At 39.6% G+C, this 21,382-nt stretch overlaps 1 protein-coding gene across 1 annotated transcript in view; it reads right to left on the bottom strand.

Moving 5' to 3' along the window:
* LOC122218481 overlaps positions 1-21,382 on the bottom strand; it is a 144,609-nt gene that overhangs the window by 82,948 nt on the left and 40,279 nt on the right. The window lies entirely within an intron of this gene.

Below are 21,382 nucleotides of genomic sequence, written 5' to 3'. Positions count from 1 at the left end.
ACTGTGAGATCATGACCTGAGCCGAAGTCGGACGCTCAACCGACTGAACCACCCAGGCGCCCCAAGAGCTGCCAATTTCTGACCAGGACCAAATCCAGGAGTGCAATGATTTTCAAATCATGTTCTTCAATCTTTCTTCCCTCCAGTACAGGTCTGGCAGGAGTCTACTGGGGGCTCCATTGTGGTTAACTGGTTATCCTTACCACCACCAATATTTTTCCTGAGGATGATAATTTCTTCTCGCTCATTTCTCATTTTTCATGAGAACTAAGATTTTTAGGGGAGTATACTGGACAAAAGTTTCAGTGAATTATTATTTTTAACATGAGTTATGTATGATTCAACATTATCTCAAAGAGTTCTACGGTTTTAAGAAGTCTGGTGGTGGTTCCAAAGTATTTCTCAGTCCTATAACTTCTGGCTTCAAGGAGATCCCTAAGAACTAGAACAAATTCTACCTAAATGGTGTGGGCTTCCTGTTCATTTCATTGTTTCATCCCCTTACCTCCTACATGGGTACTAAACCCACAAAAACTATACTAACTAAAACTCAAAATACATCCATGATATAAATTAAAAAGTACGTACTCCTCTGTTCTAACCCAAGTTTTATGATGGCCAATGACAGAAACTAGTCAAACCAGGTTAGGCAAAAGCAGAATAGATCAGCAAACTTGGGTACTCAAAAGCTGGGCAGCCAGGAAGCCAGGCTGAGGGCTGAGCAGAAAATGGACAACCTGGCAGTGGGATCACAGGGATACATCTAAGGCCGTTCCTTTCTCTGTCTCTCTGTCCCTCTCTCTTTCAGTCAGCTCAGATTTCTATAACAAAATACCATAGACTGGATGTCTCATCCAATGGGCATTTATTTTCTCACAGTTTTTGAGGCCAGAAGTTCAAGTTCAGAGTGCCAGAATGATTGGGTTCTAGTGAGAGCTCTCTTCCTGGCCTGCAGGTAGCCATGGCCGCGTTCTCACTGTGTGTGCTCACATGGTCTTTCCTCAGTGTATGTATGTGGAAAGAAAGAGAGACCACTCTCTCTTGATTTTTCTTCTTATAAGGACTCTAATCCCATAATGAGGGCCCTCATCTAAATCTAAGTATCTCCCAAAGGCCCTATATCCAATACTATCACTTAGTGGCTTAGGACTTCATAAAGAACTTGAGCAGATACAAATATTCCATCTGCAACTCATTCTCTCTCTCTCTCTCTCTCTCTCTCTCTCTCTCTCTCTCTCTCTCCCCCCCCCCTCCCTCACACACACACACACACACACACACACACACACACACTCCTGTCAATGTCTATCTTTCAGCCTCCTTTTCTCCTCCCCCCCAGCTTGGTAAGAGCTGACCCCTTGGCAACTGCTGACCCCTGCCTACCCCCCAAAGTCTCCTCCTACTTCTATTCCCAGACTGCAAATTCTAGCTCATCTCACTGGTCCCACATTCAAAAACTCTGGAGAAAAGCATTTTGTTTCAGCTTGGCTCTGATGTTCATCCCTAGAAAAATCAGCAGTGGCCAATAAGTGGACGTACAAAAAGATGGAATGAGTCATTCAGCGAAAAGGTTAGAGAGAGGAAGGAGTGCCTACAAGAAACCATATGCAGTTGTTACAACCGATGTCATAAAGACTATAAGCACCTTGGTGATGAATATCAAGTTAAAATGGCAGGATATTAAATCTATCTATAGTATGATAACAATGTTATAAAAACGTAAACTTGATATACACTTGAGTAGGGCAGAAACCTCTCCACCTTATTCACTGCTGTATCTAAGCATAGTGCTTGGTACATCACAGATGCTCAATGAATACTTGTTAAATGAATGAATGCAATAGAGTGGGCAGAGAACTATGACAGAAACTGTATACACCAAATATTAAAAGCAATGATCTCTCAATGTGAGATGACAGAAAATTTTAATTTTTTTCCTTAAGACACTTTCTCAAATTTTAGAACATTCTACAGATAGTTTGTGTTCTCATGACTTGGAGCCCCACATCGGGCTCTGCACTGGTACTGGAGGTGCCAGTGCAGAGCCCGCTTGCGATTCTCTGTCTCCCTCTCTCTTCTTCTCCCCTGCTCGCGCGCTCTCTCTCTCAAAATAAATAAATAAACATTTTTAAAAATCTGAAAAGCAATGTTACTTTTAAATTGTTTTTTAATGTTTATTATTTTTGAGAAAGAGACAGAGTATGAATGGGGGAGGGGCAGAGAGAGGGAGACACAGAATCCGAAGCAGGCTCCAGGCTCTGAGCTGTCAGCACAGAGCCCAACGTGGGGCTCGAACTCATGAGCTGTGAGACCATGACCTGAGACAATGTCTGACACTTAATCGACTGAGCCACCAGGCACCCAAAGCAACGTTACGTTTAAAGAAGCTTTATGAGAAAATGAGTATTCTAGGTTTTCATGGAAAGAAAAGTCAGGATGTTGTCAAGTTCCCCTGACAGCGATCAGCAGTTTTCCATGAGAGGTCCTGGAGAGGGTAACAAGCAGGGTCTGCCTCCTCCAGCCCCTATCAGGTCAGCTGGGGGGTGCAGGGCCTCCTAGGAAGAAAGAGCTTGTTCAGACCTGTTCTCCCCCTGACGCTGGGACAACAGAGGCGGTGCTCTGGCTCCCAGGCCTGCTATGATGGAACACCTCTCTAACTCAAAGCCTCAGGATTCTTTTCAGCACCTCCCATGGCAGCCACCGGTGAGCACTGGACTGAAAATCACCCAGGCCCAACTGATGCAAAGCTGCTGTCCTAACCAGTATGAAAAGAAGTCAGCTTGTTCTCCCCTGAAGACCTGGGAGCATGAAGAAATCATGGAGATCACCTGGTCCGTCTCTCATGTTACAGGGAAAGAAACTGAAAGGCAGAGGGATGAGGTGACTTTTGGAACCCTACTTACACCATCGGAACCTTGGTTTCCTATCTGTCCAAAACCCAAATGAGACAGGCCTCCATGTGCCCATTTTAATGCTCATTCATCTCAGCATCTCAAAGAGACACAAATCCAAAGGTCTTAAAGAAGAATGTCGATCTTAACGTGACAGAGGGCAAGGGGAAAGGGGTGTGACACAGGCAGAGAGCACTGAGACAGATTTCCTCGAACTCTCTCTTGTACCTCTCTCCTTGAAGCCCTCTGCCTCCCTGAATTTGTTACAGTTCACCTTTTGCCCACCTCAAAATCCCCACCCCATCTGGCTTTCCTCCACCCTGCCCAGCTTCTCCTCCCCACTAGGCTGTTTCCCCAGGAAAGTTCTGTCGTGCAACTCACCGAGGCCTCTTCAGATTCTCCCTCCACATCCCAACCCATCCGCAAAACCAAGGGCCGGTTGCTGACCAAGCAACCAAATCAAACCAAACGATTTTAAACATGTATAATTTATAGGTTTTTTTTTCTCTTATCCTTCACATATGTAATAGGTGCTAAGGATACCTACTTCACAGAGTTGTCTGTGAGGAATAAGGTAACTTGTGCCAAGTGCAGGGCTTAGCACATCGGGGGTGCTCAATAATGGCAGCCTGCTTCCCTCTTCCCTAGAGACACAAGAGGCTTGGCCAGCATGTCCAACTATAGAAAAAGTAACTGAATGCTGGCAACACTAACGGCAGTTGTATTTCCCTTAAGGAGGGTTCCTAAGCAAAAGTGCAATGTAATTTGAGCATTCTTACAACCAAACACCTCACCAGCCTGTCTTTATCCATTTACTTCCTCCCTGGCCCTTCCCCCTTTTCCCAATTTTTTATCCTATTTTCTTAAGGCCTCTGCAGAATAGTCAGCAAGTAGGACTGATGAGGTGTTCACAGAGACCACCTCAGTGCTCAACCCCTGACTTTAACCCAGCTTCCCTGTCTATAAACTCTCATACACCCATATACTTCTTCACAGCACTCACCATAACCATAACCCACTTTTTCTATAATCACTTGTCTCTTTTGACAGAGTGTGAACTCCAGGAAGACAAGAACCATGGTGTCTTACTGTTTGCTATATTCCATGATTATGTACTATCACAGCATCTGGTGAAGGAAGGAAGAAAGGAAGGGAAGAAAGGAAGAAAGGAGGAAAGAAGAGAGGGAGGGAGAATGCACAGTAATCTCACAAAGAGACCATTCCATCCCCCAAAATATTCAAACCCACTTTGCCTTATGTCCTGCTCTTGACCTTCTAAGACACGTCCTGGACAATCAAAGGCCCATTGATACCAGCCTACTATATCTATTCTACCTTCCCACCTTGATATCCTCCAACTGCTTCCACCATTTTTTTCCCTTGGTGATGCCCTGCTATCTTTCCAGATACATGAGTGCAGGAGGCAGGGGGGCATTATAGCAAACAGATTTAGAATCAGTTTGAGGCACCTGTATTTGAGTCCTTTGGCTGCACTGCCTCGGTGCTTAGGCAAATGTTCTAATGGCTCTGCCTTCCTCTATGAACTTCCTTTTTAGAATCTCTTACCCACCTCCCACCCTCTTCCCAAATCCATCTCTTTATCTTCTTTTAAGTTTATTTATTTATTTTGAGGGAGAGCAAGCACGAGTGGGGGTTGAGGCAGAGAGAGGGAGAGAGAGAATCCCAAGCAGGCTCCATGCCCCGTGCTGAGCCCATCATGAGGCTCCATTCTCATCACTGTCAGATCATGATCTGAGCTGAAATCGAGAGCCAGACGCTTAACTGACTGAGCTACCCAGGCACCCCCTCCCCATCTCTTTCTTTACACAAAAGAATTCATCTCTCCTCAGTCTCTGGGGCCTAAACTTTTATTGAGGGAGAATGGAAAGGTCACACATCCAAGAATATGCCAAAGCTTTGAAATCACAGCTTGAAAGGGCTTAAAGCAATGAGGAGGCCAAGAGAGCATCGATGTTTCCAGTCTTGGTTACTAATCTCTTCTTTCAAGGACACCTATTATGTGAGTATCCTTCCCTCTAATGAGAGTCAGAACCATTTTTAAAAATTATCCTTTTACCTATACACAAATGTTGTCCATAGTGCATAGATGTGAGCATACTAGGGTTGTATCTCTAGTGCAGTGTTTTAAATTTTTCTTCCCCTATTTTGCTTGATTTTCTCTCTCCCTTCCTCCCTCATTGTTATTCATCTTAACTGCCTAGGATATTTATCTTTCTACATTTGCCTTCATGCCTATATAATTGTATTGAACAACTGTATATACACATATAGCAGGGACCACATTTTTGTTTTATAAAAATGAGATTGTATTTCACAGACTTTTGTGTGTCTTGCTCTCCTCATGCAATAATAACTCATGGAAATTCCTTCTAATCACCTGGCTTGGGTCCAATTCTTTTTTGTGATGAGAGGAATGTTCTGTCATTTATTCACCATTCCCCTGGTGGAGAACGGTGCATCCATTTTCTCCCAGTTCTTCCCCAGTTGATGCTGTAATAAACATCCTTGAACATATACTAACCTCCTGCTGCTTTTCCTTCAAACAGTTTCTCAGAAATAAGATTTGGTAGGTCAAGGAATATTTGTATTTTTACTTTTGATACATATTTCTAGCTTATTTTCAAAAAAGGAAACAGCCTATAACAATACACATTTCCCTCAAAGGAATATGTAAATACTTTTTTTTCCCACGTGCCCATGGGCAATGGATGGAACTCAAAGTTCCTGCATTCTGTGAGGTGTAAGGCCAGCCCCCTGTTACCTCAGCCAGCATTTCCTTGGACTCGAGTCAGTTTGAGCATCTTTATTTTTCATGAATTGCCTCTGAATATCTTTTTCCCATTTTCCCATTGAGCCTTTATCTCCTTGTCAATTGGTAAGAGTTCTTTTCACAGTAGCGTTCTATTCACCCTCTACATTACAAATATTTTTCCAAATCTATTTTTTATCTATTTGTTTATAGTATCTTTTTCCATGCAAAACCTTTTCCTTTTGCAATTTTCTATAGTCTTTTTTTTCCTTTTTTATAAAACTTCTGAATGTTCGGTCTTGTTTAAAATCTCCTCACCTCTGGAATATACATGTAGTTATCTCTTGGATTTTTTCACAGGTACTTTTTTAAATTGCTTTATTATTTAAATTTAAAACTTTAACCTATATGATATTAAGATATATACCAGTTTTGATTTGCTATTTACTATTGATGGACCCAGACTCTATGACTTTTCATGTTGACTTGTAGTTTTTTTTTTTTTCCTGAGATGCAAATTTTTTCTGTCCAATAGAAAAAATAAGGCACAGTTTTATTTCCCTATAGGACCTGAACCAGTTTTGTCTCTTAGTAAGCTTGTTCCAGCCTGCCTCTCCTGACTAACCATATAAATCTGTTCTCCATATGTTCTTTGAACTGGTTTTACCGTCCTACCAGTTCCCTCATTAATGAGTTAAATAAATTGTTGACTTGTGTTCAATCTATATTTGTATGAGTCATGTTTTTAACTTTTTAAAAATTATACTTTGACACTAGAATGCATTTTTGTATATAATGTGAGAGAGGTTTCATTTTGTTTTCCTCTACATGAAAGATCAAGTTTTGCCATCTCTAAAAAAAACAAAACAAAACAAAACTATCCTTTTTCTCCTCTAAATAGCAATATGTTCTTAATTTTCCCATGCCTAGAATAAAACTTAGTATGTGTATTAGGTTCTACTTCTTGATTTTCCATTCAGATCTTCTGGGCTATTAGTCTATTCTTTTGTCAATAACTTTGATTTACTTTCTATGGTGTGATAGTATGTTCTGACACTTGAGAAGACAGCCGCTTGGCGTTTTCTTTTTCAAAATTCCTACTCTATTCATGAGTATTTATCCTTCCATATAAACAACAAAATCATTTTATCCAACTCTAAAAAGAAAAACCTTTTTGGAATTTTACTGAGAATTGTACATTTATCTATTAATTTTGATAAAATTGATACTTTGTTATTTTAAGCCCCTCTATCCTAGAACATGGTTTATCCCTCTATTTATTCAGCTCTTGCTTTGTCTTCCAATAACAATTTTATGATTTTCTTTAGATAGGTCCTGTATCTTGTTATCTTTATTGCTAAGTATTTTTTTAGATACTGTTGCTCTGTCAAACATGGGACCATTCTTTCCCATTTCCATGTTTAGTCAGTTTTTGCTAGAACAGAGAAAAACTATTGATTTTTACATTTTTATCTTGTGTACAAACGCCTTGCTAAATTCTCATTATTTTTAATAGTTCATCTGATTTCACATTGACTTGATCTTTCTCTGGCCCCAAAGGGCTTTCAGAGTAAAAACAAAGAGCCCACATGATTTCTATCTATAAGCATATACTTCACCTGTCAACTTTCAACAGACTCTTTATTTTTTTCGTGGTGCTCTAAAACATGCTGTGAACATGCTGTATGCATATCTCGTCTCTGTTTAAACTCTGCTCAATAGAAAAAGAAGAGTCCTACAGGAATGTCATCCATGAGGAAACTAAACACAAAGACTCTCTAAAGATACACTAGGTCTGGAAAAAATAAAATCCAAAGAGACATGAGGCAGTGAAAAAATACAGTTAGAATCAGGTAAGGGGAAATGCTAATCATCAGGACTAAGGGATAATATAGAATTGAAAAAAAAAAGTAGTAACAAAATAAGAGGAGGTCTGGGAGCAAATCAGGATGGAAAATAAGAAACACATCAGGAAAAGATTTCTAGGACTAAGCTGCGACCCTGGCAAGGATACCTATGTGCGCAGTTTATCTAGTATTGGTTATGATGTTGGAAACCTGTACAAAACCAAGGATCCAAGCACTCTCTGAGACATTGCACACATTATTTTTTTTAAAGAAAGTGGCTCTATGTATAGACACTTTCCGAGGAGCATACTCAAATTAGTAAATGCCTTTTTTTTTTAGCATTCCTTGCTTAATCTAGACACCTCATTTGTAATATTCCTGGCTGTTAATTCTAGAGGTTTTTTGGGTAGTTTTTTTTTATCCCTCTGGCTTTTAAAATAAAATGAAAAGGGAAATCTGGTTATCATCTTTTTCATGAATAATATATCAGTACTTGGTTTATTTAATTTATTCACAGCATTTTTTAGTCTATAAAATCAATCACCTTCTGAATTCAAAATAAATGTCTTTTATGTAGGAAAAAGATCCACCAAGGGCACATATGTTTTTCAAATCCATTTGTTCTTCATGTTAACAATGTTAAAAGAGGTATTTCCAGCTAGCCCATACTTGTCCTAAATCTCATGAGTGACAGGCTTTTACCTTAGAGGAAATATCTTCATTTGCCATCATCTGAGTCAATATTGTTGCAAGGTACATTTGATCCGACTAATGTAACACCAGACTCCTTCAGTCTGGATAAATAGAAGACCAGTGAAAAATACGCTGATATCATTTTTCATTGGGCCAAGAAAAGAAATTCTGCAGACAGAACGGCTGTATTCTTTATGCTTTAAAAAAAAAAAAAAGAACACACAAAGGGAACAGTCACTACTTTCTAGACTTAAACCCATGGTTATCTGACTTCACTTTCCATCGCCCCTCGCCACTTCACTCCAAAAGACCACCATGCCTCCTTGTGTTGTCATAGGTGCAGACATCTCTTCCCAAAGCCACTGTCTCCTTGGTATTGCTCTACACTCTTCTTTTCATTCTCTTACTCTTCATTTATCAAACCAGCTATTGGGACACAGTGTTTTCTGCTCTGGTCTCCACATCCTGGGCTGCTCCACCTTTCAAATTATTCTGAGAGGGGCCCACAGAAAAAAACATTTTTTCACTTACAAACCAGGATCTAGATAAACACAAAATAACTAAAATAAAAATGCTAAGGAACAATATTCACCTTGACAAGGTGTGATGCACTCTAATATTTTCTCTTCTATTTTATACTATTTCTATTTTTTTAAGTTTTTTTTTTAAAGTTTATTTATTTTTGGGAGAGAGAGAGAGAGTTGGGGAGGGGCAGAGAGAAAGGGAGACAGTGGATCTGAAGCCGGGCTTTCCAGTGACAGCACAGAGTCCAACGCAGGGCTCAAACTCACAAACCATGAGATCATGACCTGAACCAAAGCTGGACACTTAACCAACTGAGCCCCCTATTTCTATTTTTTAAAATGCCAGCCAAGACCCACCAAATCAAAATTTCAGAATCCAACAGTGAGCCAAAGACTTCCATTTGAAGATAACTGCCTTCATCTGTGCATGAGGAGTAACTTGGCCATGGCACCCACATGTTTCTAAAGAGAGCAGGAAGGTGACACCCCAACTTGAAGAATCATTAATGATAGTAATACCCAGCTTAGATCTACCTTCCTCTCAAGGTCTAAAGTCCTAGGTGGGAAGTCATGCTTTCATTTGTTTATCATGTAGTCATTAAAAAAATATATTAATTGAGCACTTACTGTAAGCCAGGAAATAAAAACTAACAGGTCACTATCATATTCTGTCCTCTTTATAGTAACACCTATAGAACCGCTGAACCCTATCATGTACCAGAAACTATTCTAGATAGTGGAGGTGAAGTGGTAAGTAAGAAATGTCCCCTGGTATGTTGTTTCTGCAGGAAGACATGTTCCATACAAACATACATATTTTCTTAGCCCAACATTTGTTGACTGGGGTTTGGTTTTGCCCTCCACAGGACATTTGGCAATATCTGGAGATAATCTTGGTTGATATAACTGGGGGGTTTTTACTGGCATGTAGTAGATAGAGGCTTGAGATGCTGGTAAACATTCTACAGTACACAGAAAACACACACACACACACACACACCAAAGAACTATTCAGCCCAAAATGTCAGTAGTGGTAAGGCTGAAAATTCTGTTTAGCCTTTTCTTAATGATCAATGCATATATTATGAGATCTTGAGATAAGAATCAGGTCAGTCAGTGGCCATAAACAACATTTCCCTCCTTGTGATGCTAAGTGGCTTAGTACAAGTACAGATTATAGACAAATCAAAAATTTTGAAGTGATGGGAAGTGATGAGGAGTAAAGCAAAAATGACCTGAGCATTGCCTGTGTGCTAAGGACTGCACTGGAAGATGGGTGTTCAAGCATGTAGGTGTAGACCAGGGGCTGGAGGAAGGGCAGTAACACACAGAGATAAGCCAGACAAGCCAGCATGTTTCTTACTCTGACCTTCTTAAACTATCTGCGATCTAATCCACAATCAGATCTCATTAAACAAAAGATTTAACTAGTACTACATAGGGGAAGTCTAGCTACATTTACATTTTTCAGGAAGCAACTGAATTCTTAAATAAACACATTAAACTTTAAAAACAAATCAAAGAAAATGAGTTCATGCACACTTAAAGTAGCATTTCAAGCCAATAAAAGCAAGACACCAATGTTTGTAATGTCCAACACGCTGTAGGAGGGAAAAAATTACCATAAGTAATAATAAACAGCAGTAGGTCTAGACCAGGACCATATACATGGCTAGACTTTACTTTTCTCAAGGTATTCAGATTCTGGGGGAAAAAATACAAAAATTCAATTATTTAGAACTGCTGAAATGTGTGCAGAAAAAGACGCTCTGTTCAAGAGTTACACACAAAATCTATCTGGAATAACTCTCCTGATCAGTCTTCCCAGGAAACCAGATTTTCAGTTTCATTTTTAAAAATCGTGACTCTGACTTTTAGGTATGGCATTTTTTTTCTCTGTTTTTTAATCCTTTCGTTCTAAGGAGGTAAAAATAGGGGGTTAAAGCATGTGAGGCTAGAGGTGTCTCCGAAAGTGCCCTATCAACCCTCAGATTCTACAATTCTTGAATAAAAAATAAAAAACTTTTTAATACAGAAAAATTTCAACATCTCTCTCTTCCTCTGCATTTCCTCCTATTTGAGCAACACTAGTTATACCTCTGAAAAATGACCCAACTTTTGGAATGCCTCTGTGTTTGTAAAGTATATCAAACTCTCCCTTAATTCCCACCATTTGGAAAGGCATGCATTACATTTCAACCTGAAGTACATCACTTGGCACCAGAAATACACAATGAAGTATTCTGAATATGAGACTGGTCTATGGCATTTCTTCTCTGCGAACAAGTCGTGAAATTAGTGACAATTACTATTCCTCTTCTGGCTTCAGGGTCTCTGACAAAGGAGCACAGAGCAGGAAGCATTTACAAAAAGCAAGCAGAGTGTCAGCAAAGAGGCATAATGTGGCACCTTGCAGATCACCAAGAGAAGGATTAAGGAAAATCATCCAAAGTAATTATCCCAAAGACCAGTAGGGACAAGGCAAATCTCCTACAACTTCTCAAGATGCATCATAATGTCACTGAGCCCAGGAGGACTAAAGGAATGTTTGCCTGAATGATTTGATAGAATAAAGATTACAGCTCAGAAAATCAGCAATTAGATGTGCACCTGTAAATTCACTCTACCTGCAGTGCTGTCTTACTTCCTTGCTAATCTGCATGATTTCCCCCTCTCCCTCTCTTTTCCCCTCCCCCTTCGCTCTCTCTGCATATATCCACATGTATGTTTGTGTACGCACATAAAAAGCTATAATTTTTTAATAAAAAGCATTTTAATCTTTTTTAACCCAATCTCATTTCTAAGACATTCATTTGACATTTGAAGCCAAAATTGTGTGAATAAGCTTCCTACTGAATTAACCTTCCTTAAGATTGTATTTTTTATTCAGCTCAATATATAGTAGATAGATCTTATTTGTCATCCAATTTTAAGACAAATTTCAAAGTTAGCCAAACTACATAGTGGTGATATCATTTGATTTTTATTAGTTTCCCAAAACTACACTGTTAGGAGCATCAAATAATTTCCTAGCATCAGAAACTATAGTTTAGTGTTTGGATAGCTGCTTAACCTGAAAGTTGGCATTATTTTCATGTCCATTAGGATTCTGATGAGATTTTTCATCTGAAGGCATTTGACAAACATAGAAATTCCATTTCTTAAAAGTTTGGCTTTACATAAAAAAGAATGAAATCTTGCCATCTGCAACAACATGGATGGAGCTAGAGCGTATAATGCTAAGTGAGATAAATCAGTCATAGAAAGACAAATACCATAGGGTTTTGCTCATGTGGAATTTAAGAAACAAAACAAATGAGCAAAGGGGTGGAAAGAGGGAGAGAAACCAAGAAACAGACTCTTTAACTACAGGGGACAAACTAATGCTTACCAGAGGGGAGGTGTGAGGGGGGATGGGAGAAACAGGTGATGGGGATTAAGGAGTGCACTTGTTGTGATGAGTACCAACTGATTAAAAGAAAAACTTTTTTAAAAGGTAAGTACTAGAAACGTAATGTACAACATAATGACTGTAGCTAATACCGCTGTGTAATACATAGGAAATTTGTTAAAAGATTTAAGCCCTAAGAGTTCTCATCACAAGGAAATTTTTTTTTCTTTTTTTATTTATTTTCTTTGTATTTTATCTATATGAGAAGACAGGTGTTAGCTAAACTTATTGTGGTAATCATTTCATGGTGTATGTAAATAAAACCATGCTGTATACCTTAAACTTGTACAGTGATGTATGTCAATTATTTCTCAATAAAACTGGAATAAAAATGTTATTCCAGACCTTGAAAAAAAAAAGTTTAACTTTAAAGGAGAGATTGTGAAGAAACAGTGTTAAAAGCCACAGTACGACGTAGTATATAGCTCAGGCTGCTAAACATATTCCCATTTTAAATCTAGAACTCATTTTTAACTTTGTGTTCTGAAACTAATTCCATCAAGGAAGCTCCTTTAAGCACAACAGAATGTCTGGGCTCAAGAGAGTTCTAAAAAAGATAATCAAAAAAAAAAAAATTATTTAAGAAGATGGCATTTTAGAATAAAATCAGGAGTTTTTCACTTAAAAGACTCAGAACTGACCACTCACTTTTAAGAAAATGTACCCCATGTTCACTCCTATCTGTCAATTCCAAGCTATACAACATTTTAGAGACATTTAGGAAGTTGGTCCTTGTCCTCACAGCTAAGACTGCCAATAATCAGGGCCTGAAGGCTCAGGGCCCCCATCCAATTGTTTAACCAATCCCAACAGACTCTTTGTTTTCCATATCTGGTGGGTCTCGGAGTTCATTCAATTCATATTCCCAGATGCTAAAATAATTTCTGGGCTTCCATGAAGACACTCACTTAAAGCAACCAGCCATGGCACTGATCCTACAGAACCGGTTTAGGAATTTCAAGACTAAATTACTCACCCGTCATCATTATTGATAATAAGATACTCAAAATGATCGATTTGGCTGGACCATAGTCTGGGCACACCGTGTACCCCAGCTATGAGCTTAGTTCCTGGTTCTTGAGATCTATGTGACCTCCCCTTACACACTCTGTAGCCACACTTGGATGATCCCACCCATGATCCAGGTTTCAGATCATCTGCCTATGGATTTTCCATGTTGTGGAATCTCTACAGCAAAATCAAAACGTTAGCCCCAGTTGGCTTCTCATCATTACCCAGAGAGCTGCACTACCTTTTTCTCAATCCACATAGGTGTGCTTAGACAAAGCAAGTTTATTTTAATAGCAGGTTGAGGGAAACCTAATTAGAAATATAAATATACAAGGAAAAAATGGCACATATCAAAGTCAAGACAAACATCTGACATATATATCTGTCGTGTGTGTGTGTATGTAATATATATATATATATATATATATATATATATATATATATTACATATACACGCTCCCAGGTCAGCAATTCCCATTGTTCAGACAAGACAGGGTCACAACAACTCTGATGCAGAGCCCCCACAGTACTCCTCCCAGCAATTTTTTAAGAACAGACTAGCCTGTCTGAAGAATAACTCTCAATAAAAAGCCAGAAGCTTCTCATGAGTGTTAGGGTCATTTTTTCCAATAGCCCTACTATATATCCTGAGTGAGTTTCTCACTTCACAGACCATTTTTATCCCCATATTTCTGTGGCTAGGTGAATGGCAGCCTCCCAGGAAGGCATTAATATACTGTTAGTCTGTTGCACTGTGCACAGCTTGAAACACAACTAATAAATTTCCTGTAAGTTTTTCTCATCCCCTTTAAGCCTTAACTTTCTCAGGGTGTGTGTAGTGCTGCTGAGCTGTCAAAGAAGCTGTCCCTGGAAAGCCTCTCATTTTTCTTTTAGTGCTAGTTCTTAAAAAGTCACAAAGCAAAACAAATTACCCCCATAAAATTATAATGGCCAACAGGAAAATTCATGACAGCGCTCCTCCAGGACCGCAGCTGCCACAACTCAGGCTCACCAGCGCTCATTAACTACCCATCTCCCCCACACCTAGTGGGGTGCAGGCCGTGGGGAATGGGCTCCAGGACCTTGGAGGCCAGCGTGTCCATCCCACCAGTTACTCAACTCTCTCCCCCCAACTGCTTCTCTCTCACCACCACCAAAACTGCTCTTGCCCAGGTCACTGTTGCCCTAGAGGTTGTATAATCCAATGGGCAACTTTCAACCATTGGTTTTTTCTCACCTCTCCGGGGTATGTAACACTTGATTTCTCCTTTCTGTGAGAAAAGTACTCTCATCAGGTGGATTCCAGAATATCTCCCCCCCACAACTAGTTTTCACTGAAGTCTCTTTTGCTGTTCCACTCCTCTGCCTTCTTAACCTATCAGCCCTTCTTTCTCCCAAACCATTTTATACACCTTATTCAACACCCTCTTACCAGGCTGACACACCCTGCTTCAGATTCAGGTACTATCAATATAGCAATAACTCCTATATATTTTTCTTCATCTATAGATCCAATAAGCTCCTAGACATTCCACTGGCATGTTGGTAATAAAATTTTAAGTGTCCAGAACTGTATTCTTAACCATCCTTCCAAACTCTCTCTTCTTCCCCATCTCAGTAGATGACCCCAGGTCTACTCAATTGCAAGAGTCAGGGATGAACCCTCACCCCCCATATTTCTCTCTCCGGGCATCACTCAATCCAATCTAGCACATATCCTATCTTAACGCATCCAATCTCACCTCCCCACACTGCTCTGCCCCAGGTCTGCAGCACACCTCTGCTGGGCTACTGCAACATCCGCTCACCGTGTCCCTTCCGATCAATTCACCACAGTGCAGCACAGCAAACTGTCTCCACACATCTGACCACATCACACCCCTCTTCACATCCTCCTGTGGATTCCCATCACCTCTTAGGAGGACGAAAAAAACGCTAGCATGGCCTTCTAGGCTCTGCATTACCTGGCCACAGCTACTCCCACACTCTTTTTGTTTCACTCCTGTCACCCTGTCCCACACCCTTGTCTCTGCTCCAGTCAACTGGACTTCTTTCTCTCCCTCAGTCTGTCTGTCCTGCTCCTCTCTGGTTCCAGCCTTCCCTCAAATGTGCTCCCACCACTGTGACCCCTCTCCTTTTCCATCTGGCTAACTCCTACTTAACCTCCAAATTTCAACTAAAATAACATTGCTTCCAGGAGACCCTCCCTGACCCCTGAGACAAGGTTTATTATTTTTGCTCCACACTCTTACAGTGCACTGAGCATGCCCTGCTTTAATAGCTTCTGCTTTTGTATTCGTGGATTTAATGCCAGTGGATTTGTATTCTTGGCACCAGTCTATCTCATTCACAGCAGTGCCCCGAGTGCCCACTACAGTGCCTGGAACATAAATCATGGCCACTAAACTTTTCACAATTGAAGTGAATTGGATTTTTTTAACCTCTTGGGAAACCATGAGTTAAGTTTCCCTTTCCTGTTTCTGGTATACACCTTGTATCTTTGTCTACATCCAGAAGGCTGTTTAAGCCTGTTCTACCATTCCCTCTCTTGTGCCCACACATTGCCTCACACATTATAGGTGCTTGGTAAATGTTTTGTGATTGAACAACAGGAGCTAGCCTCTGAGGCAGCATAGAAGAATCACGAAGCACAGGCTCGGTGTCAACAGACCGAGGATAGGGTTCAGTTATGCCACTCATTATCTTCAGAGTTTAAGTTACTAAACCTCTCTTAGCTTCATTTTCCTCAGCTGTAAAATGGGGATAATAATAACACATATCAAACTGGGATGTTGGGAAGATAAAATAAAATAATGTGTACAAAGCACAGCAATGAATGCTTATAACAGCAAGCATTCAATAAACAACGGTCATCACGACTATGATTAACATCATTAGACCATTATAAAAGCTTCATTGTGCCTCTAGTGAGCAAGGAATTATTGGTTTTTTGTTTTTGTGTTTTGTTAATTTTTTAATTTTTTAATTTTCTTAATAGGATTTATTGTTAAATTGGCTAACATACAGTGTGTACAGTGTGCTCTTGGTTTTGGGAATAGATTCCCATGGTTCATCACTTACATACAACACCCAGTGCTCATCCCAACAAGTGCCCTCCTGAATGCCCATCACCCATTTTCCCCTTCCCCCAACAAGGAATTATTAAATAAATGGCAGTATACATATGCCAAAAAACACTATGAAGTCATTAAAATACCTTTAAATAATATTAATGACATGGGAGAAATGCTCACCCTATAATGTTAGCAAAAACATACTATTTTAATAAATATAGTTGAAGTATTTAATAAGTGCAAGTCACAGTGTTAATGCTGAGGATTTAACAGTCAATAAGAGCATGATCACTGGCCTCATGGAACTCTATTCTGGTGTGCACAAAGTAACAAGAAACACATTAACTGAAGAAGGTAATATCCCATACAAGATATTTACATATAGCTTCACACACAGCAGCCTCTAAGTTGTATTAAAAGTGTATGAATAAATAAATTATTGTAAGGCAATCCAACAAAATACATTAATGTAACAATAATACAATAATGTATTATGGGACTGTCATTTTTATGTACTGCGTTTGTATGATATTTACAAAAACAGACTAATTTTTTTTCATTAGTTATTTCAAGTGGTTTATTTTATGACTCTATGCTTTCAGAATGACTACAAATAGGCTCCTCAATAATAATTTAGACCGGGATCTTTCAAAGGATCTTGTAAAACACTTTCTTTTTGCCCTATATTCTTTTTTTTTAATTTACATCCAAATTAGTTAGCATATAGTGCAACAATGATTTCACAAGTAGATTCCTTAGTGCCCCTTATCCATTTAGCCCATCCCCCCTCCCACAACCCCTCCAGTAACCCTCAGTTTGTTCTCTATATTTATGAGCCTCTTCTGTTTTGCCCCCTCCCTGTTTTTATATTATTTTTGTTTCCCTTCCCTTATGTTCATCTATTTTCTCTCTTAAAGTCCTCATGAGTGAAGTCATATGATTTTTGTCTTTCTCTGACTAATTTCACTTAGCATAATACCCTCCAGTTCCATCCACATTGTTGCAAATGGCAAGATTTCATTCTTTTTTATTGCTGAGTAATACTCCATTGTATATATATACCACATCTTCTTTAGCCATTCATCCATTGATGGACATTTGGGCTCTTTCCATACTTTGGCTATTGTTGACAGTGCTGCTATAAACATGGGGGCTCATGTGTCCCTTCAAAACAGCACACCTGTATCCCTTGGATAAATGCCTAGTAGTACAATTGCTGGGTCGTAGGGTAGTTCTATTTTTAGTTTTTTGAAGAACCTCCATACTGTTTTCCAGAGTGGCTACACCAGCTTGCATTACCAAGAACAGACCTTTTTAAGTGTAAATCTATTGTACAGTTCTTTGAATCTGCCTTTTTTAGGGATGCTTAGACAGAAGTTCTAAATTCCCCACCTGGAATCCACTTTCTATTTTGTCTTCCTTGGTTACCATAAGGAAGTAGTAAATAGGTCAGACATGACCACCTCGGCTTCCCAGTCTCCACACCTGCCTCCCTTCCCTATAAGGCCAAGCAGGAGATGCCAGACAACCAGGTCAAAGGCTGCCCTTATTTCCTCCCACTCTCCCCCAGGCTAATCCCCTGCTTTACCATCTCCCTAGTCTGCATCTATACCCTCTTCCTGTCTAGCCCATTATCCTGCTCAGGTCTCTCCACCCTTCACAAGTCTCCTAGACCTTGTGGACCACCTCTATCTCCTGTCTTCTCTCCTTCCACTCACACCTAACATTTCTTAGAATGGTCTGCACACATCTCTCTTCTTCCTCTCATCCCATTCATTCTTTCAACATCAATAAATTTGCTTCTACCCATAGCACTCCACTAAAACTGCTCTTATAAATATTACCCAGAGCAGGGAGAGAGAGAGAGAGAGAGAGAGAGAGAGAGAGAGAGAGAGAATCTTAAGCAGGCTCCATGCTCACACTCCATGACCCTCGGATCATGACCTGAACTGAAATCAAGAGTCAGACACTCAACCAACTGCACCACATAGGCGCCCCTGCATCCTTATTTTCAGACGCCTCTTGGGCTGACTTTTGCACATGCTTATCCTAGAATGCTCCCAGCACAGCCTGTTTGCCTAACTCCTCCTCTCTAACAAGTTTTAGCTTAAATAGCTCTAGGCCAAAAATGTCTTCCCTACTTCTCTTTGCACCTTCTTTAAAGATTAGCTCCCTTCATTATGCAGTGGGGTCCTCATACATTGCTGGTGGAAACAAGAAGTTTCTTATAAACATATATTTATTATATGGCCCAGCAAGCTCATTTCTAGGTATTTATCCAAGAGAAATGAAAACATATGTCTACACAAAGACCTGGTCACAACTGTTATAAACACCTGTTATAAGCACCTTTATTTATAATTGCAAAAAAACTGGAAATAACACAAATTTCCTTCAACTGCTGAATACAATGATAATGGTATATGCACGCAATGGAACACTACTCAGCAATAAAAAGGAACAAACTACTGACATGTGCAACAACATGGATGAATCTCAAAAGTATTATGGTGAATAAAAGAGGCCAGACACAAAAAACTACACACTCTATGATTCCCTTTATAGGACACTTTACAAAAGGTAAAACTACATGGCTAGAAATCAGATCAGGGGTTGCCAGGGGCTGAGTATGGAGGAAAAGGGAGTGACCACAACGACGCTTAAAAGAACATTTTAGGCAGATGGAGATATTCTGTATCTTGAATGGGACAGTGGTTATTTAACATTATGCTTTTGTTAAAATTCCTAAAACTGTACACATAAGAAGGATAAATCTTACTCTATGTAAATTCCACCTCAATAAACCTCACTTTTGAGAAAAAAGAAACTAAAACTCAGGTCGGGCTCATCTCTACAGGAAGCCTTCTGTGACTCCATCCAACTCACAGACTGGGTTGAATGACCTGCCAGTTCCCATAGCACCTGGTACCTCTGTGTTCCCTTGTTGTAACTATATGGAAATTATCTGCTTATGATAAGATATATAGCGAGGTTGTTAAAATCAGAAACGATATCATATTTGTCTCACACCCACACATCTCATCCTCCCACCCCCATGACTAGCATCTTGTTCAACCAGTGATCAATGAAATCTTTCCTCCAATTCAATTAGCAGGAAATCTATTGAGGCATCCTGCTAAGTTCAGAAACTTTCCTCATAACTCTGCCTCACCAAAATTCTCAGGCTTTTTGTTTTCCTTCCAAGCCAATGTAAATAAATACTTCTTAATAAGGTATTAATGACTGCTGATAAGTTGCCTTCTTAAAAATATATTAAACTTGAGTATAGATGTTCAATACCTTGTTTTCAAGATAGGATCCCAGTGATAGAAATATTTGAGGTAAACTAACAAATTTGTAGAGAAGTCATTTCAGATGGAAGCTGATCATTGTCTCTTGAATCTATTTAAGAATTACTAACAATTATATACTAACAAATATAAAGTAGGGAACTGTTCTATTATAATATAATAAGAAATATATATTTGATCTTTATCCTCAATTCCTGGCACAGAGCTCCTAAAACCCTTGTAATTTCCTGATTGATAAGGATGAGAGGAGCATCTGTTGTTATTTATAATAAGCCCTTTTCAACCACACCTGAGGTTACGCTCCTGAAGTGACTCTTGGGCCCCTAGATAGCTTCAGAATGGAGGCTGGTTCCCAGAGGAATCAAGCTTGTAATTAGAGGGTTGGAACTTTCAGTCTGAACCCCAGTGGGAGGGAGAAGGGCTGGAGACTGAGTTAATCTCCAAAGCTAATGATTTAATCATCTGCATCTACATCATGAAACCTCCATAAAAATGCAACCAACAGGATTCAGAGAGTTTCTGAACTGGAGAACACAAACACATACCATGTGGATGGTGCACCTCAAACTCTACCAGGACAGAAGCTCCAAGGACCCTTCTGGACTTCACTCTATGTACCTCTTCATCTTACTGTTCATTTGTATCCTTTATAATAAACCAACAACAAGGGTAAAATGTTTCCTTCAGTTCTGAGCCATTATACCAAAATTCCAAATCTGAAGAGGGGGTCATGAAAACCCCAGTTCATACCCAAATGGAACAGAAGTCTGGGTAACCTAGAAACCCATACATGTGATTGGAGTCTGAAGGGGGGGGGGCCACTCTCACACAACTGAGCCCTTAACCTGTGGGGTCTGTGCTAAATTCCAGGTAGTTAGCATCAGAATTGAATTAAACCGTAGGACATCCAGTCAGTGTCTGCAGCAAACTGGAAAATTGCATGGTGTGGAAAACCCACACATTTGGTGCCAGAAGTTTTGTGAATAAAAAACAGACCCATAATAGGAGCTGTGATGTATTTGAAGCTTTTTGGTTCCTAATGATCAATTTCCAGGAAACCCATTATTCTATAGGGAAGAATAGATAAGTTTGGAAGGGCAGGCATGACAGCTACTTATATGGCTCCTCTGGTATCACTAGGATCTCTTTTGCACTTGAACTATAGATCAAAACCAAACCCTTTATCTTAACTGCTTTCTACTGAGAATCCTTCAATTAAAGAAAGAGTAGGGAAATATTTCAAGGGAGGCGTCATGAAAGAATGACATGCTGCTATTATTTTATCCATTCAGCCCATTAAGAAAGTCCTCTTTCCATATAAGTAGTCCTTTCCAGTTAACAACCAAAGAATTCAAGGCTGTATGATTTATTATGTGGTTCCCACCTAGCAGTCAGGCCTTTCACAAGTAGCCTAGGAGGGAAGCAGGAATTTCACATCAATTACTAAGAATTCACTTGTCTTCCATTTTATTCCCCTCCTGTAAGGGCAGTATTCTGGATCCAACCAAACCCTCTCTACCCCAAATTATTCACTCCTTGGCCTGCCCACTGTATATCATACTTACAGTGGCCAGATAGAAGTGTACCCAGAAGGATTCTGCAAAGGAAGCTATTTGCTTAGTTTTGCCCAACCGAAGCATCAGTGACAGTAAAGTAGGGATGACCCTGTCCAGGTATTTTTCTGGGAAAAGGACCAACAGTTTTTATCCCATTCTGAAGTCCTTGTCCTTGAAGTTATTTTTTAAAACTTTATAATGGGATATTATGAAGAAAAATTAATATGAATAAGCAAAAATGCAAATATTAGAAG

The sequence above is a fragment of the Panthera leo genome, chromosome B1 (assembly GCF_018350215.1).
Source record: "Panthera leo isolate Ple1 chromosome B1, P.leo_Ple1_pat1.1, whole genome shotgun sequence".
NCBI classification, from domain to species: domain Eukaryota; kingdom Metazoa; phylum Chordata; class Mammalia; order Carnivora; family Felidae; genus Panthera; species Panthera leo.
This window is presented reverse-complemented; position numbering and strand designations above follow the sequence as displayed.